The 15,429-nt window shown below is 52.5% G+C and overlaps 1 long non-coding RNA gene across 10 annotated transcripts in view; it reads left to right on the forward strand.

The window, feature by feature from the left end:
- The window catches only part of LOC101933729 (uncharacterized), a 127,977-nt gene that overhangs the window by 67,598 nt on the left and 44,950 nt on the right, over positions 1–15,429 (forward strand). For all 10 annotated transcript variants that reach the window (XR_010594868.1, XR_509205.4, XR_509202.4 and 7 more), the window contains one exon: positions 10,408–10,990. This is a non-coding gene — a long non-coding RNA (uncharacterized LOC101933729). The remainder of the gene's footprint in view (positions 1–10,407; positions 10,991–15,429) is intronic.

The raw sequence follows: 15,429 nt of genomic DNA on the forward strand, positions 1-15,429 counted from the left end.
GGCAGTTGTGTAACATGTAGGATCAGACTGGGCTACAGACAAATACCCAGAGCCTCCGCCAGAAACGTGGGGGCAAATCATTTAGGCTTAAACTTTCCAAAGGGGCCACTGACTGTGGGCACCCCGACTTCTGGCGGCCAGACCCCAAGATCCCTGAGCCTCAGATTCAAGAGCAAACGAGCCCTTGCTTATTCCCAAGCGACTCTTGAGTTGGGGGCCCTCAGCACCGCTGAAAGTTGGAGATCCACACAAAAAAAAAAAAAAAAAAAAAAGGCTTCCAACATGCCTGGCTGCTGAGAATGTAGCCTGTCCCTTCCGTGCCTCAGTTTCCCCAGCTTTCAAGTGGGGGTTGCTCTGGGGGAGCGGGAGGGAGCCTGCAGGCAAGGTTGCATTTTGCCTCCCTGGTGTTTCACCTGCCTGGCTTAATTAACATGCAAAGGACGATGAGTTTTCAAGTGAAAGGCCCCAAAGAGTAATGATCTATTTCTTCCCCCAAACCTCACATTCCTCCTGGAGCCAAATGGAAGCCATCTGCCCCCCCCCCCCATCCTCCCCTCTCCCACCCTCTGCCTTGCCTTGGACTTGCTCTAATTGAGACAAACGCAGCCCCTGCCTCCCTCATCTCCCCCTGGCGCTTCCCCCAGGGAGCACATTGTCTGCTCCAGCCCGGTTGATGTAATCTCCGAGCCTGAACAATACTTCCCCACCCCGCTCCCAGTGAAAGGGCATTAGCCGCCCAATGAGATCATGACTCTGCCGGCCGCCCTAATCACCTTCCAGTCCCGTGTGTGGATCCACTTTCTGCCGCTCGTCTCGGAGCCCAGCCCGCCCCGCTGCTCCGCACCGACGCCAGGGACAGTTCAGACCCTGCAACTGCTCAGCGCCATCCCTACTGCCTCTCGCTCCCTTTTTCCTTGGGCGCCTACAAGAGGTCGGATCCCCCCCGTGACACTAGGTGGAGGGGGCGTGAAGCACAGCCAGATCTCGAGCGTAGGGGTTGATCCACCAGGGTTACCCCGGGTGGAACGCCACGGAGTTACACTAGTGCAAATGCAGGACCATAGTGCTTTACACACCCGCTCTGGCCTGGGCTCTCGTGTTCGATGATTGGCAAGTGGAAGCACCAGAACCCCCTGGGAAAGGACTCTGGGGGGAGGTTTCCCTTCACAGCGTGCTGAGTGCGGAGCTTCCCGGCATCATTTGGTTGGGATTTCGCTGAAAAAACAAAACGTGGATCTGGGTCTTTCCCGGAGCCGCTTCAACCCAAGCTGCCCCGGTAATGCTCCGATTCCTTGGGACTGGCCTTGCCCCGGGAACTCTGGACTAATCAAAGCCATAGAGAGACGTGGCCGGGTAGAGACCCCGACTCGCTGAGCTGGGAAGAGGATCTCCTTCGGTAACTGGGCCTGTGGACTGTCAGTTGCTATGCACATGGGGGGAAGGGATGTGAGCTGGGACGCGAAGGGGAATTGTCGGAAGGGTTGAGACTGAAGTCCTGAGCCAGGCCAAGTAGGCAGCATTGGACAAGGCAAAAAAGCCCCTTTCTCCTTGTGCGGTTCTGCACCTCGGTCCTGACCTGTAGCCCTCGGCAGTTCCAGTGGTGGTCTCTCCGCACACGGTTCTGCGGTCAGCCCTCAGTCCCTACCCACAGTCTCCAGCTCTTCCCGCTCTGGGTGCACATCCCCAGCTCCGCTGATGCCTTTCAGTCCTGACCTGCAGCCCCTCGCCGCTAGCCCAGTTCCCAGGGCCTGGCACCTTGTTTACTCCTGGTCAGAAAAAGGTTGTCACCTTCTGGTGGTTGGCTGAAAATGGCTTTTAGGCTACACTGAAACTCTGGGGAGAAAATTTCCATTTTTTTTTCATAAAAACAAACGAACAGGTTTTCATAAAAACTGAACATCTTTCGGAGCTTTATTGGGAGGTTGGCTTGGTTTGTTTTGACAACTGAGATTACAAAAAATAACCAATGTTCCGTTTGTACCTAATCCGCCAACCAAACACTGCCGACGGCAATGTTTGGTAGTTTTCATTTTCCGCTGAAATTTTTCACCGAAGGGAAACCACATTCTTTTGGCCAGCTCTGACCCCCTCTGATCAATCAGCATCTGAAATCCTGCTGGGAACCGGCTCTAGGACGCGCTGCTTGGTTCCGTAGGGAGAGCGGATATTTTAGTAAGAGGTGTGTGGTGTGGGAACGTAGCTATCCATCCAGAAAGAGGCAGGGCCTAGTAGACCTTTGAAGAAGTTTTGCCTGTCTGTCTGTGTGATATCCACCTCCTGGAATAGCTACACGCAGCCCTGGCGGAGCGGCGGCCGCTGCTCCCAGTGGAGGGCAATGCACCGTCATCAAATCCTGGGAGGAAAGGGCAGGCCCTGCGCCTGTGTGCAGCTCGGCGGAAAAACACCCCTCGGCTACTGAGAGGCACGTGACGTGCCCGGCTGGGCTCAGCTGCCAACGGTTGATTTGGAGGAGCTGGAGTTTAGCTGTGCACTGGCAGGATCCGTGTGTGTCACATGTGAGAGCCAGTTGGCACAGGGCAGTAACACCCCCACCCCCCCATCAGCATTGGCTCTACCAGTTTCTGATCATGAGACAGCCCTGCTCCTCCCCCCAGCAGCCAGCCAAGCACTGCTGGGAGACCCATTGCTCACTGCTGGGCACCTCCTGCAAAGGGAGCGTGAACTGGATTCCCCCTCTCACTAACTTTGCACAAGTGCCAGTTGGGCCCAGAGTGAAGGATTCTGGGTATCCTGATGCTCCAGATGTTCTCTGAGCAAGAGTCAGGGGAGCTGTTGTCATCAGTCCATGCCCTGAGCAGGAGCAAATGGGGACGCGGGAGGCTGGTTTGGCTTGTCCTTCTGTGGGGCCTGACGCCGTGAGAAGCTGAATCAGGCAGGAGTGGATGTGGCGCCAGATCGGGCCCTTATCTTGTCCCCTTAAATCAGAGAGAGACCCAGATTCCCAGGCTGCTGTGTGGGCAGTGAGTGAGATGGGGCTGCTCGGCCAAGAACCCTGGGCCCAGCGGAAGTATCTCCACCCCCCACCTTCTGATCGATGAGTTAATCACTTCCTACTTGCCAGGAGCTCAGGGCTCATCTCCAGCCACACCTGACGCGCTACGAGCCGAAGGATAGAAGCTAAGGAGACACCCCCCCACACCACCCCCCACTGCCCAAACTGGAAAACTGGATCCAACGGGTTGTGCGCTCAGCTGGGAAAACGTACAATGTTAGCGAAGCCCTGATCCTGCCATGCCCCAAGAAGCCGGGGGAACCTGCTCTCAGATGCTGGCAGGAGTCTCCTGACTGGCACACTGGTTCCTAGACTGGGGGGCCAGGACAGACCACAAGCCCATCTAGTTTAAGCCCCTGCAGACACGGGTCCCGAGATCCCTGTGCGGAAGCCGCTAACCAGGAGCTGAGTCCAGCACGTCGGTTAGAAGGCAGCAGCCAGGCTAGATTTAAAGCGCCCAGTGACGGAGAACCCACCACATCCTTAGCAGCCAACGACCATCCTAATGATTAGAGAGTCTTCGCCCTAACTTAAGAACAGGGTCACCTGGGTCATCAGCCGGTTTTTAAGCCCACAACATGGGCCCTGCAGATTCGCAGCACCGTTGGCTGCCCCCTGAGCCCGAGGCAGGCCTTTCTTCTCCAATGTTCGGGTCGGGCCCGTCTCCTGCTCCAGCTGGGAAACCTCGGCTGCAAAGCCGACACACCCCTTCAGGACAAAGCCACCTCAAAGTCCAGCTCGGCAAGGCATCCGAAAGCTTGTCTGGATCCTTTGGGGCCTGATTCTTCCCTGCCTTGTTGCTGTGCTAAGCTGGGGCGGCTGTGCCGAGTGGGCACAGAAAGCTACCAGGGAGTGGAGAATTTTGGTAGCATTTTATGTGCACTTCACACGGGGGGTAAGTGGCCCAGCTCCCCTCTGCCCCGCACCTCATGGTGTCATTCAGGCTAGTGCAAGGTGGGTAGAACACACGGCCCAAATCACAACAGGAACATTTCACACCCGCGTTGCACTGATGTAAGTGACTCCACCGGGGAGAGGCAATGGGGGGCCATGGGAAATCGGGGCCGAGAGCTTCCTGGCAAGAGGTTGGCAATTCTGCATGTGGAATTGCAGAGGCGGCCGTGCTGGGAGCCCTGGCCAACTCGCGTCCCTGGTGTGCCAGGCCTGGAACAAGCCCATCAAAGGGCGTACAGTAGTTCTCACCGTGAGCGTCGGTCCTGCGAGAGAAGTCTGGGGGCCTGGGAGGTGAGTAGACCGAGGCAACCCCCCCATGTCCGCTTCAGGAGCAGGACAGCCACTGCTGAGACACCCAGCTCTGGAATTTCCCTGGCTAACTTTTAAAAAGAGAAGCGACGCCGCAGCAGGCCCTGGGAACAGCGTCTCGCTGGCAAGCCCCAGGCCCTGGCGAAGGGAGGATCGAGGCAGCAAGCCAGGCTCCTGCTTCGTTTAACGGGTTGATGCTTTCAGAGAAGTGCTGGGGAAGGGGGAATAAAAGGAGCCCAGCTACGGATGTCTAAATTAATGCCTGTTTCCCATCAATCCTGCTGTTTGTGGCTCTCGCTAGGACTGTCAGGGAGGGGTTTTTTACCCGCCTTTCCCCACAGGCTGGACGGTGTTACAATCAGAGCAATGTTGCAGGGAGACTTAATCCCCTGTCAGTCTCTCAGCTCAGATGAGGTTCTCAAAGGAAGGCAGCAGCAGACCCGGGAAGAGAAGAAAGCAGGCCGGAGCAGAAGCGCTAACGACCCATCCTCTCAGCTCATCACCGCTGAGGTGGGCCGCGGCTCTGGGCACGCTTTGGTGCCGCGGGCAGTTCATTGGAGCTTGTTCCGGCGTTTCCTGGAAACACGGAGGTGAATACACACCGAGGGCCGTTCGCCTCCAGGACAGACACGCTGCCGGTAGCCGTGTCCAGGCCCTGCACCGTTCACGCCAGTGCAGAGCGCACGGGACGCGAGCGCTGCCCTCCCCACCACCCCCTTTGCGCTGGCGCAGCCGACTAGGCCAGGAGCAGGGCAATGCGCTCTCCTGCCCTCAGCATGTCTCTTGGCTATGCAGGATGGTCTCCTCTGGCCTGAACATTTGCCCCGGGTTGGCAGGGGGGCTGGGAATGGCTGCTGGGGGATGTGGACGGAGGGGAACGGGAGTTCAGATGCGTCTGTCCGTATGGCGCCTTGTCATTTACAAAGGGGAGGGGGAGCGTTCCCAAAGCGGAGTTTCCCTCTGCAGCGCTTTGAATATTTATAGCTGGGTTTGGGGCCTTAGAAGGCCAGAGCTGAGGGGGGTAGTGTGGGGACCCGGCCCCTCCCTCTCTCTTTCTTGCCTGATCTCTCCTGACAGACAAACACCGTTTTTCTCCTAAACAAAGTCCTTGTCCAGCCAAGCACACGATGCTGTGCCATTATCCAATGGGGGACGGAAAGGAGGGGGGTGGGCCGGCTGCCCGCTGACAATGCACACAAGTGGCGAGCGGAGAAGCCCTTATTGTGTCTGACCAGGAAGGGCTGAAGCCCATGTCTAGGCCCCAGTGAATGGGACCATTGTGTCTGAGTCCTCCATCTTCTCAGCACCCACCTTCCCTCCTCCCCCTCTGCTCCAGCCTGCGCTGGCCACCCTCGGCAGCCTGTCCAGGACGGTACCAACACATGGCAACCAAAATTGCCTTCTTTAGGCCCATAGGAGTCCATTGCAGCCTGGTTTTTTCCAGCCTTCTAGCAAGAGGAAGGAGCAAAACCTTTCCTGTTAGAGGGAACATAGTGAAGGGTCATGGCAGTTCCAACATGTATTGTTCTAAACTCAGCACTGTCAGGCAGGCTGGCCTTCTTGGTACCTGTGGCAGATGCTATTGGCCAGGGGAAGCAGGAGGGGATGGGTTAGGATATCGGTTAAATCAAGAGGGATGATATTAGCAGGAGGGTTGTAAGCAAGACACAAGCAGTAATTCTTCCGCTGTACTCCACGCTGATTAGGCCTCAACTGGAGTATTGTGTCCAGTTCTGGGCGCCACACTTCGGGAAGGATGTGGACAAATTGGAGAAAGTCCAGAGAAGAGCAACAAAAATGATTAAAGGCCTAGAAAACATGAGCTGTGAGGGCAGATTGAAAAAACTGGGTTTGTTTAGTCCGAAAAAGAGAAGATTGAGGGGGGACATGGTAACAGTTTTCAAACAGATAAAAGGTTGTTACATGGAGGAGGGAGAAAAATTGTTCTCTTTAGCCTCTGAGGATAGGACAAGACGCAATGGGCTTAAATTGCAGCAACGGCGGTTTAGGTTGGACATTAGGAAAATAGTTCTGTCAGAGTGGTTGGGCACTGGAATAAATGGCCCAGGGAGGTTGTGGAATCTCCCTCACTGGAGATTTTTAAGAGCAGGTTGGACAAACACCTGTCAGGGATGGTCTAGATAATACTTAGTCCTGCCTTGAGTGCAGGTGACTGACTAGAAGACCTCTTGAGGTCCCTTCCCATCCTATGAGTCTGTGATATACTCTAGGAGCTAAGCAGGGGGATTGGGCCCCTCTGATTTATGGGTTCTAGGCCCCGCACCGAACGGGAGCAATCACTTCCCCTCTGTGCCTCTCAGCTTCTCCCTCTGTCAAATGAGGACGGTTATACTGACCTGGGGAGGGCGTCAGGCTTAGAGACTGGCTTTGTAAAGTGCATTGAGATCCTCAGGGGAAAGGAGCTAGAGCCACGGTTCTCAAACTTTTGCACTGGTGACCCCTTTCACACAGAGAGCCTCTGAGGGCGCCCCCCCCCTTATAAATGAAAAACACTTTTTAATATATTTAACACCATGATAAATGCTGGAAGCAAAGCGGGGTTCAGGGTAGAGGCTGACAGCTCGCGACCCCCCATGTAAGAACCATGCAACCCCCCCCCCCAGGGGTCCCGACCCCCAGTTTGAGAACCCCTGAGCTAGAGAAAAGCAAATCATTTGGCCGAGATCTTAAAAAGTGCCTCGTCCCAGCATTTTAACAGTCCTTGGGCATTGCTCTGCGCAGTTCCCACGTTCAGTTCTTACGCCGGGGGAACTCCCTTGATGTCATTGGAGTTACACCCTTGGTTTGACCCAATGTAAATGAGATCCGAATCAGGCCCACCAGCTCCTTTCTGCTCCATTCCAGCCCCTACTTTTGCTGTGGGTTAAGGAGCAGGGAGTGTCTGCTTGGGCTCTTTGATCTCTGGGGAGCTCATGTTTTATTCTCTCTCGTCTTCCCCCACTCCCATTTACATAAAAGGAGTGAATGGGGGAGGAGGGGGGAGTCCACCTCAGGCCGGTAGACCCAGAACTTTGGGGTGCATCCCCCCGTTCACTGGCTGATTGTGCTGCAGAGTAAATAGGGGGATTCCAGAGACCTCCTCGGAAGCAAATGCCGACTGAGTCCCAAGGACAGCAGCCTCTGATTTTGTTGGGGTAGAAGTGGGGGAAACCTGTAAGTTGCAGCAGTTAGAAAGAGGAATCCGTTTGCAATCTGGAAGTGTAACCTCAAGCCCAGAGGCCCCCCCACTGCTGGAGCCTGGCTAGAATCTCGTCTCTTTGACAAAACAAGCCCTTGAAGTCTGCCCAATCCATTTTTTATTTGCTTTGCTTTTACCTGCTGATCTCTGTGGCTGAAGCTTGCGAAATCAGGGTTCCTGCGAAGCACCTGGCGCCCTGAGTCACTCGGAGAGACGCAAACTCAGGGCTGGGAACCAAGAAATTCTGAGCTGCAAATCTGGGCTCTGACCTTGGGCAAGAGTCACTTCCCCTCTGCGTGCCTCAGTTTTCCTATCTGTAAAATGGGAGTGGGGATGTTTATTTACCCATTTGAGCTGGGTTGTGAAGATTACTTAGTTAACGTCTGTAGATGCGTGGATGCTAGGGTGATGGTCGCCTTTATGAGGACACAGAAAGAGATACCTACCTGAACTCTCCCTTCTCTTAGGGAATAATCGAGCTGTGGGGGATCTGCACTTCCCTTCTGCAGCTGCAGCGCAGACAGAACACGTCCTCTAATCTTTGATACCTTAAAGGCCACATTTGGAACTGCTTTCTCCCTCAGTCTGACCTCTTCTCCCAACCCCCTTCCTGGCGATGGCCTCTGCCCCCTGGATACAGCTTGGTTGGCTTCTGCTAGGATTTCAAATCCCAGTGGCTCTGGGGTGGAGATTTGAACTCATGGCCTCCATGTACAGTACTATCAATGACTTGTTTGCAGAGGTTTCCAGCTGGGTTGGACAATGCAGGAGTTGTGCTGTGGGTCTCTCCGTTGGGAGCGGAGTTGAGTCCAACAGCTGATAGATGGTACCAGGCTGGGTGTGTCCAGATCTCTTACTGTGGGCCAAATTCAGGCCTGCTGCAAGCAGGTGTAACTCCCTTGAAGTCAGTGTCGCTGCATCCAGATCTGAATTTGTCTTGGATCTCTTCCAAAACTATGCATCCTGGTGAAATGTTACGGCTCTGGACAGACAGCGCCTGGAGCATGTTCTCCATTTAGCCCTCTTAAGCCTGCATCTTGCTGGTAGGCTAGAAAATGTTAGCCCTCCAAGGGTTAAATGCACAGTTCCCCTCTTCACCTTCCTGTGAATGCCATGGGGAGGAGGCTAACCTCAATTCCGGCCTCTGGAAGGACAATCTGGGCATGTGAAATTGTCTTCAGGTAAATAAAACAGGGGCTCATTTAACTGGAAGCCCTAAACTGCACGATTTCTGGGAAGGAGTCTCAGCATGAGAAACTGCCATTTGAGCTTCCCTGGTCTCTGACATCACTGCCACAGAGCGACACTCGTGGAGAATTCCCCAGAGAACTCTTCTCAAAATCCAGCCTCCGCCTGCCTCTTGAAATGAACAGGCCAAACGGAAGCCCTGTTCCAAAGTCTGTCTCTGTCAATAAGTACAGCAGACGTGGAAAAAGCCCCCATCCATAACGGAAGCCCTAAGGTGGAACTCTCTCATCTCAGGTCTTGTTTCCAGGCAGGGAGTGTTATCATGTAACACACAACCCCCCACACTATCTATATAAAGACCAGCGGCATTGTACCTTAGAGGAGATGATCTATGCTCATGGTCAGATATCACCCTACAAGCAGTTTGGGATTTAGCAAAACAATTAAAGCCACATATTTAATAGGGTGGGTAACCAAAGTATGATCCGTTGATCTGAGAAAAGGAACATCAGATATCTGACTCTTCATCCATTTTGCTTTTCAAGAAAGGGTCTATGCTTGTCCAATAATTCCCCTATTGCCACGATTTCCCCACGTTCCACTCACCTGGCTGCTCGTTGTATAACTTTTAGGTGGCAATGTACCCTGCAGGCATTTTTGTTGATTCTGCCAAGGCCTAACCCAGAGAACCGGATGGGGTTCATTGCAAAGCTTGGGTGACTCTTTTAATTTTTCCGAAACTAGAGACCAGGGTTGGAGTTTGGCTGCCCGAGGCTTGTGGGAGCAGGGGAAAATCTGCAAAACATCTTGTTCTGATGGGCAAAATCAGAGTTTGCAGTATCAAGATGGCACTTCTGTAGCTTAGCTGCCTCCCGTGGGGGGTAGGAGACCTTGCACGGAAGCATCCTGATGCTGTAAAGTGTGATATCAGTTTGGTAGTAGGAATACAGGACTAGGTGAGAGGCAGAGCTGTTATCTAATGGATCCGACACTGGGCTAGGAGTCAGGACACCTGGGTTCTCTTCTTGACTCTGCCACTGGCCTGCTTTGCAACCTGAGGCAAGTCACTTCACTTCTCCCCACAAGACCAGGAGCGTATATCAATCCCATTGTCCTGGCCAAATTCTGCTTCTAAGATTTGCATGTAGTTTCAACTGGATACAGTATTCTTTACTTCCTGACCTAAGGTAATATCTAGGATTGCCCCATGATGTTAAACACGTCTCTTCTGGAAGGTGACTGCTTTTCAGGGGTGGGCGAATTGAGGCGCAGATACCTTTTGCTAGGACTGAAAAGCCCTTTGGGATCTTTTTGGAGATGAGGTGCTAGGTAAATGCCATATATTCATTGTGACAGACAAGGGGGGCCAGTTAATATCTTTTATTGGACCAGCGTCTGTTGGGGGAAGGTACAAGCCTCGGAGCTACGCAGAGCTCGTCTTCGGGTCAGATTTATTGTGGTGTTTGGAGATGGGCTTGTGGGTAAGATACTGGACTTCAGTGTTCAGCTGTGCCGCAGACTCCCTGTGTGACGGGGGTGAGTCATTTACTGGGTCTGTGCCTCAGGAAATCAGGACTCATTGTCTGTCCCGTCTCTTTGCACTTCAGGGCAGGGACTTTGTTTGTACAGAGCCCAGCACAATGGGGCTGTAATCTGGATAATGTCCGGAGACCTAGCTTACTTCTCACTTTCTACCAGGACATTGTTTAACCATCTCTTTGTTTGTTGGTTTGTTTTTCTTTAGCCTTTTGCAGAAGAGGAAGAAAACCAAACCACGGCCACCTCCGATGGCTGCAGTTCTGCACCAGTCCCAGCCAGGGAAGAGGGATGGAAAGAAGCATGCCTAGTTCAGGGGAGAAATAAAGAACATTGGAACACGCAGGCTTTGAACTTAGCATAGCCGAGAGGGTTCTGTTCTCTCAGCTGGAATGCGACCTACAACACGGCACGTAAGAACGGCCTAGATGCGTGTGTGCCTGCAACGCACGGTCAAGATGCAAACTTTCCACAGGCATCGATGGGGACAGGAGAAAACAAACTCAATCTGGCCCAGGATCTGCATAGAGACAGCGAGGACTCGACAGAGACAGGTTACACCTCCCCAGGCCTAGGGTGGGCTGGACTTTTCCTGCCTACGAGGAATTGCCTGGTCAGGAAGAGATTAATGTCATTGTCTTCTACCTGCAATGCTTTGAGTGGCTCTCGATGACTGGCTGGCTTGGCTGTATAACTCCAAGGCAAGGATGAAAGTCTGGGGGATCCAGGGAGGGAAGGAGCTACCTTACTGCCCACATGGACGCTAGAGGCCCCTGGCTGTCTTGCAGAAGGTAAGCCTCAGCTTTTCTTGCATTGTTACTGACCTACCCCACGCACATGCTCACACCTGCCTCTAGAAGAGTCCCTTCCACTGATCCCTAAACCCCCAGGAATTGCCCAGACACATAGAGCCAGTGGCTGCAGCCCAAACACCTCGTGGTTCCTGGTGATCTTAAGGAAGGTGGGTTTCTGAAGCGGGGAAAAGGGCAGACAAGACAGAGCCCTGAGCATCAGCAGTCTCCTGGGGTGAAGGGCTGAGGAGAGCAGGAGAAGACCTGGGAGGGGGATGGGAGTGCAAAGCAATGGATGATAATCAGAGGAAACTCTTGGATGGTTAATGGAAGTGAGGAATTCCTGTCAAACACCTGCGACTCTCTGGGGACTCTGTCCAGTGGCTCAACTTCTCTTGCGCGGGGGGGCATTTGGCTCTGGGAGCTCATTTCAGGCCCCTCTCTGCCACAGAATGACAGCAAACCAGCAGAAGGAGCAGGAGTTTAGCCTATGGAGACTGGAGTTGGACCTGGATGGGGGAGCGGGATTCTGGGAGTCCCAGCCATGAATGTCAATGGGAATTAAGGGATCTAGGCCTTGTGCCGGCCTAATGTCTAGGGGTGAATGTCACCTGGGAGAACTCATTATTATTATTATTATTTATTTATTTGTGTTATCATGGTGCCTACAAGCCCTAGTCCTGGACCAGGATCCCATGGTGCCAGGCGCTATACGAATACCTGAACAAAAAGACCGTCCCTGCCCCCAAAAACGCTCAATCTAAATACAAACCGAGCAACAACAGACGGAGACAGACTGACGGGGGAGTACAAGGAAACAATGAGACAGTGTTGGTCAGGGTGACAGGCAGACGTCTTTGTCTGCGGCCTGACCATTGCCAAGTTTTTTTCGGCATCATGACAAAGGAGAGTCCTGAAGGAGGAGGATGAGTAGGGCTGGCTGGAAACAAGAATTCCAATTTGTGAAAAATGTCAAGATTTTGAGAGTTCTTGTTGTTGTGATTGGAACAAAAATTAGCCCTTTCAGAGCCAGAGAATCTCCTACCCCACGCCAGCCAATAGCTTGATGGTCAGAGCAGTCGTCTCATCGGGGACGTGGGAGACTCAGGTTCAAGTCCCGACTCCCACATCCCAGGTGAGCATCCCAGGCTACAGACTCGGTCTCTCCTGTTTTCATTTTATACAAATAGTTCAATATTCTTTGGGCCAGAGAGAGAGAAATTCCATCCTGAACCCAACAAAATTTGCATCAAAACCGATATGTTTCTGCAAAAAGTTTTGGTTTTGACAAATTGGCATTTTCTGATGAAAAAATAAATGTGTCAAAAAACTCCTGACCAGCTCTGGTAATACTTTCCAAGGAGTCCAGGGGAATTAGGTGTCTGATCCTGTTGAATTTCAAAGGAAGTTGGGTCCCTCTATTGCTTAGTATCCTTCAGAAACCCCAGCCTGAAATAATAACGAGGGGGTGGTCCTTTTCCATCCTCCTGGGCTTAAGGGATGCCTGCTGCACCCCCTAGCCCTCCCATTGGGCACAAATGAAGGCCAAAATTTTCAGATGCATTCAGCCTCTGTTTAGAGATCAGAGCATGCCATAGCAAAACAAACCAACTCTACAAGGCAGTTTTTGGTGACTGGGAAATTTTTGTTTTTTAATGAGAAAACAGAAATTTTCAATCAAAACAGACATTTCCATTGAGTCTTAATGCCCCTTTCCCAGGGAAAAACTTCTTAGTGGGACGTTACCAACCACTGCTCCTGAACTCTTCCGAAAATCTAGCTGCAAATGTCTCCGAGCGCTTTTTGCAGCTGAGCTCTTGGGAAGGTCCAGCCCCAGTTGTGGGTGCGGAGCCTTGGCAAATCTGGCCCTGTGAAAAATTCAACCCCATGTAAACAACTCAGTCCACAGAGGAAGTTTCCGGAGGAGGTGAACTCTTAAACTCCCCCTGCCCTAATGAGTCCATTTCCCCTTGCTCACAGTGTCCTCATTTCTCTGCTGTGAAGTCACTTTCCATTGATCCTGGCTGCCTAAGAAACAAACAAAGCCCTAAATATATATGTATAAAGGAACATTTCTTCCTTGAGGCATTTAGCTCCTGATCCTTTACTACCACACAGGCTGCCAGTGCTCTCCATCCGAATTCACAGACCCCTCCTTCCTATCCTGCACAAACCTCCTTTCATTTGTTTTCCATGGAGGGGGCAGTCAGTTTACCAGCTGATTCCGTCCCACACCCCAGGTTGGTCTTGGTTTTTGGCTTGATGTTTTTAATTTCCTAGCTGTTTGCTTCACACTGGCGAGGGGGGAATGGAACATGTTCTTTGAATAACAACAGATCTCTGTGAGTTAGTCAAGAGAAAAACTACACACCCTGGGGTCTTAAACGCTCCGACTTTTCACATGACAGTGGAACTGTCCAAAGCATTCGAAAAAGAAGTTTCACCTTTCCTTGTGTGTCTCTAAACACAGAACCCCCGTTTGCAGGATTCGCAGGCGCTGTTATGTCACCCTTCATCAACCCCACGGTAACAAGGGTATTTTTTTTTCTTCTCCCGCTGTGCAACTGCATGTGAGCTCCGTGCTGACTGGAGAGCCAGAGAGGCTGAAGGTCCATGTACAGCATGCCGTCTCCCGTGCCACACAGCTTGGGCAATGTGGCAAGCTTCCCCAGTACCTGACCTCACACCAACGTGCTTCCCCCTCAGCTAGGAGCTCACCTCTGCCCCACCTTGGTCTCTGTTGCCCAGTCGATCCTTGGCCGCTCTGCTGAGGCGGCTGCTAAGAGAATGGTGGATATTTGTCCATTTTGACCTGGGCGTAGAACCATCGACTTGCGTTATGGAGACATCTCAGCTGCCATCAGCTAGCAGTGGCTACTTTCAAGCCTCCTTGACCTGGGACCTAATTTTCAGAAGCGGCTGAGCACCCACAGCTCCAGCTGAAGGCCGCGATATCTGTAGGTGCTCGTCTTCTCTGAAAATCAGGCCCCTAGAGCGGAAATCTGGATCTTATGAGGCAGAGGAGTGCATCTCTGAGGCCCCCTCACCATTGTTAGCCGCCATCTTTAAACATGACCGTTGCTTGGCCTGATTTCTACTCTGAAGGTGTTTGCTCAGTGTGGGTGAGGGACGTCACCGCCCTGTGCCTTGGCCAACCCAGCTCTGGATTGAGGCTAATGCTGTCCTACCTGTGTGGCTTGTTCAACTGACCGTGAAGTGGTTGGGTGTTCTTGGCTGACCGGGGTCTAGACAAGGGCAAAGGACTGGCACCCGTCCTAGTCTTTGACATCTTTGTTTATTAGCCTTTCGCTAGGCTCCTGATCGCTGCCAGTCTCGCAGGAGCTGCAGGCTCTGAGCGGAGTGTTTTCTAATGGGGTGGCCATTTTGTCTTGTTGAATTGTCTCCTGTGACGTTTCTTTGGGAGGCGGCGGGGGCGGGAGGCTGCCAGCTTGCCTCTCCCTTCTGGAGCGCTGGCAACCACTTTCGGGAACAAAAGACCTCTTCCTTTTCTAGGTTTAATCCCTGGACTCGGAGCTGAAAAACACATCCTTCTTCACTGAGCTAACGAGCCTGACCATAGGCCCAGCGTTAACAATTCTCTTTGAAATCACTGCCTGTTCCATCCCAGCTTTCCTTTCCTTTCCATATTACCCAGAGTCGCAGCGTCTGCTTCCAAAAGATGGCAAAGCATTCTCAATTCTTGTCTGAGCCCCCAGGGTCAGATTCCCGAGGGATTCTGTTTGAAGAGCTCATCTGAGCCTTGCCAGTGCAGAGCTGTGAATGGGATGCCCATTGGGGGTGTGTGTGGAAGGGATGGAGGAGGTACCGAGCCCCTGCCCTCAAAATGAGAGTGATTGGGGAGGGGGGAAATCTCCTCCCAGAAAAAAGGCTTCTGCCCTGTTTAGTAGAAAGGTCCTTCCTAGTCATCATTCCACCCAGAGAAGAGAGCTTCCTCCGCCATTAAGACAGTGGTGGAGATTAAGAGTTGAAGCTAAAGCCAGTGAGGCCAATAGGAGTCTTTCCATTGACTTCAGTAGACTTTAGATGAGGCCTTAGGGTCTAGATTGTCAGAATAGATCATCCTGATGCCCAAGCCTTCATGGGGGAAGGAAATGAATTCTTCCTTGGAACCTACCTTGACCATCACTTTGCCAAGAACAGGGTCTGTTCCAGGAGACCCTTCATGCACATGTATTGTATCCACCAGAGTTTGTGGGGTAGGGATGAGTTCAGTGCCTAGTGGGAACAAAAAGAGGCGATTGTCTGGGATGGTATCTGCTCTTGGGCAGATTTTAAAGCTGGAAGAGGGACCATTGTGATAATCCAGTCTGTAAAACTCCAGCCACTTTGCACAGTGTGTTAACCCAGCAGTTAATACCTGTTCTGAAGGGGAGAGCAAATGAACTAGACCATCATGAGCAATTGGATCCTACTGGCTG

The sequence above is a fragment of the Chrysemys picta genome, chromosome 25 (assembly GCF_011386835.1).
Source record: "Chrysemys picta bellii isolate R12L10 chromosome 25, ASM1138683v2, whole genome shotgun sequence".
Classification (NCBI taxonomy): Eukaryota; Metazoa; Chordata; order Testudines; family Emydidae; genus Chrysemys; species Chrysemys picta.